Raw genomic sequence first — 3,930 nt, 5'->3', positions numbered from 1 at the left:
ACTTATCATTTTTAAAGGATTCCAAAAAATAAAGGAGAGAATACTTCCAAACTAATTCTAAGAGGTGTGCATCACCCGACTACAGAAAACAGAAAATGGCAATCCAAAACAGAAAATTCCAGACCAATATTGTTGACAAACCTGAATGCAAAAATCCTCAACAAAATATTACAAAACTGATTTCAAAAATACAACAAATGATTACCCATTACAAACAAGCAGGATTTATTCCAGGGATGCAAGAATGGTACAAGCCTCATAAATCAATCAATGGGATACAACACATCAACAAAAGGAAGGATAAAACCCATATGATCATCTCAATAGTTGATGAAAAAGTATTTGAATCTTCACCCATTCATGATAAAAACTCAACAAAGTAGGCATAGAGGGGACATCCCTCAATATAATAAAGGCCATATAAAACAAACTCACAGCTAACATCATAATGAATGACAAAAAACTGAAAACGTATCTTTTAAGATTAACATCAAGACAAGGATGCCCAGAGTCACCACTTCTATTCAGGAAAGTACTGGAGTTCCTAGCCATAGCAACCACACAAGAAGAAGAGATAAAAGTCATCCAAACTGGTAAGAAGGAAGCAAAACTGTCACTATTTGTGGATGACATAATTCTGTTTATGGAAAACCCTAAACAAAACACTATTAGAACTTGGATTTAGTAAAGCTGCAAGATACAAAATAATGTAGAGAAATGGGTTGCATTCCTGTGTACTAATTATGAACTAGCAGAATGAAATAAAGAGAATAATTCCATTTGCAATTACATCAGAAAGACTAAAATGTCTAGGGAAAAAACCTAACTGAGGAGGTGAAAGACCTATACTCTGAAAAATAAAGACACTGATGAAAGAAAGTGAAAACGACACAAAGAAATGGAAATCTATCCCTTGCTCATGGGTAGGAAGAATTAACATTGTCAAAATGGCCATCCTGCCCAAAGTGATTTACAGATTCAGTACAATCCCTATGAGAATACCAGTGGCAGTTTTCAATGAACTAGAGTAAATCATCCTAAAAATTATATGGAAACACAGAAGGCTCTGAGTGGCCAAAGCAAAATTGAGAAAGAAGAACAAAGCTGGGGTTGTCAGAGTCCCTGATTTCAAGCTATATTACAAACTACATTGCTTAAAACAGTATGATATGGACACAAGATCAGACACATAGATCAACAGAACAGCCCAAGCATATATATTCAATTAATATATGAGAATGGAACCAAGAATATACAATGGGGAAAACTCCATCTCTCAAATAAATCGTCTGGGAAAAACTGGAGAACTCTGTGCATGAGAAAGAAACAGGACCACTGTCTAACACCGTACATGAAAGTCAACTCAAAATGGATTAAAGACCTAAATATAAGACACAAAACCAGAACACTCTTCATATAAAGTATAGGCAGGCATCTCTTAAACATGAGAAGAAGAAAAGATTTTCTGATACATTTCCCTGGGTAAGGGAAACTAAAGGAAAATTAAACAAGTGGGACTACATCAAGCTGTATGGCTTCTGTAGAGCAAAGGAAACCATCAACAAAAAAAAAAGGCAACCTACTATATAAGAGTATATATGTCCAAATTATATATCTGATAAGGGACTGATATACAAAATAAATAATGAACTGATATTATTCAAACCCATAAAAACCAAATAACCCAATACAAAAAACTGGCAGAGAACCTGAATAGACACTTTTCCAAAGAATACATACAGATAGCCAACAGGCACATAAAAATGTGTTCCATATCACTAATATTCAGGGAAATAAAAATCAAAACAAAAGTGAGATGTCGTGTCACATAAGTCACAATGGCGGCTATCCAAAAGACAAGAAATAACATGTGTTGGCGAGAATGTGGAGAAAAGGGAACCGTCCTACACGTTGGTGGGAGTGTAAATGGGTCCAGCTCTATGGGAAGCAGTTCAGAAGTTCATCCAAAAACTACAATTAGAAACACCAAACACCCTGCAATTACAGTTCTAGGAATATACCAGAAAAAAATTAACTTCCTGACTAGAAAAGATACATGCACCCCTATATTTCATGCTGTATTATTCACAGTAGCTCAGGTACAGAAGGAACCAGTGTCCATCAGCAGGTAATGGATAAAGAAGAAGTGGTGCATAGACTCAATGGAATATTATTCAGCAATAAAAATAAGGAATTCTTGCCATTTGCAATTAAATGGAAGGACCTAGATGGTATTCTGCTAAGTTATATCAGCCAGCTGAGAAACACAAATAACCTATAATTTTACATATATGCGAAAAGATGAACAAAATGAAAGAAATGAAAAAAAACAAAAAAAGACTTAGAGACACTGGGAAGTGACAGGTGGTTACCACAGGGGAGAGACTGAGGTAAGTGGGTGAAATACATGAAGGGGATAAAGAGGCACAAAATCCAAATCATATTTAGGTTAGTCATGGGAATGAAACAGAACATAGCACAGGGAATACAGTCACTAACTCTGTAACATCTTTCTATGTTGTCAGTTAGTAACTACACTAGTTGGGTGAGAATTTAATACCATGGATTATAGCTGAATAACTATGTCGTATTTTTGAAACCCATATCATTTATCAAGCTATATTTCAGTATAAAAGGACAAAGGAAAATGGGCAGGATGGTCCTAGGAGTGCAGTGAAGATTAAGTGCAGGGACACAGATGCAAATGTTGGAAGCACCCGGGAAGGGAAAGCGAGCGATAACGTGAGAGCCTGGGCGTGGCCCTAACACAGCAGGGCAGTGACAGGGAGCTGCTCCCTGCCCCCCACCAAGTCCAGCCCCTCTGGGCCTAAGGGAGGGCACCCCACTGCCCTCCTTCACAGAAGCATCCAAAAAAAGACTAAGAGATGCCTCTGCTCTCAGGATTATTTTCACTCTTCACCAGTGAATGTCAGGCTTATGGGAATAAAAAGTGATGGTCCCCAAAAAATAAGGGCAAGGCCTTATTGTAAAGGAGAGGTTATATTCCCAGTGCCACCTGCACAGGTCTGTGAAGTACCTTTCCCTAAATTTATTTTTCTGAATTGCTATGGGAGGAACATTTTTGTCTAGATCAATACCTGACCACCTCAACTGCTACCTTGCAAACGTATTCTCAAACCACAAAAATGGTTTATTCCCCTTAATTCATTAAAAATACCACCTAACTACACGTAACACTTATTAAGTTGCACCTGCAAAAAAACAGAAAGGCTGGATATTCACCAAACCTATGAATTATACAACCATGAAATGACATTACACATTCCAATCAAAACCTTACTACCCAGGCAGAGCTCTTACACATTCCCTGCCACCTGGGGACACCTGGGCTCACACTGGGGGCCAGCCCCATCCACAGCACCTGTCCCATCACAGGACCCACTGTCCCTAACTCTGTCTCCTGAGTTTCTCTCTTCCTAAGGAAGCCCGGGGCCCTCAGAACCGCCTCCCGGGCCCAAGTCACCTCATTGCCTCTTGGGGAAGAGCAAGCAAACCCACTCTGCAGGGGGATGGGCCCGACCCAGCCATCACTCCGCTCCCGCTCCCCAGGGGTCCTCCCAAAGCAGTGTCCCTCCCCTGCCCTGACTCTCACTCTCCTACTGAGACCTCGCCAACCTGTGTTGCTTTGGGGAAGCGCACCTCTTCACCCTGAATGTGTTATTGGCTCTGATGTGGGATCACCTGGAGAGGCCGTCCAAGGCAGGGGGCAGGACGAATCCATCCTGGATACTTGGCTCCTCCTGGAGGGAGGGACACAGGCGGGGCTTCTCTCTCTAGGAATCACAGCGCTGGTTCCCAGAAGCCCTTACAGAGCAGGTTCTCTGGACTGTGCCAGGCTTCTGCAGCCTCCACGACCTTGGCTAGCAGGCCCATCTGCCTTCAACAATACCACCTGCACACAGCCCAGCC

The sequence above is a fragment of the Manis javanica genome, chromosome 3 (assembly GCF_040802235.1).
Source record: "Manis javanica isolate MJ-LG chromosome 3, MJ_LKY, whole genome shotgun sequence".
Classification (NCBI taxonomy): Eukaryota; Metazoa; Chordata; class Mammalia; order Pholidota; family Manidae; genus Manis; species Manis javanica.
Note: the sequence above shows the minus strand (reverse complement) of the source record.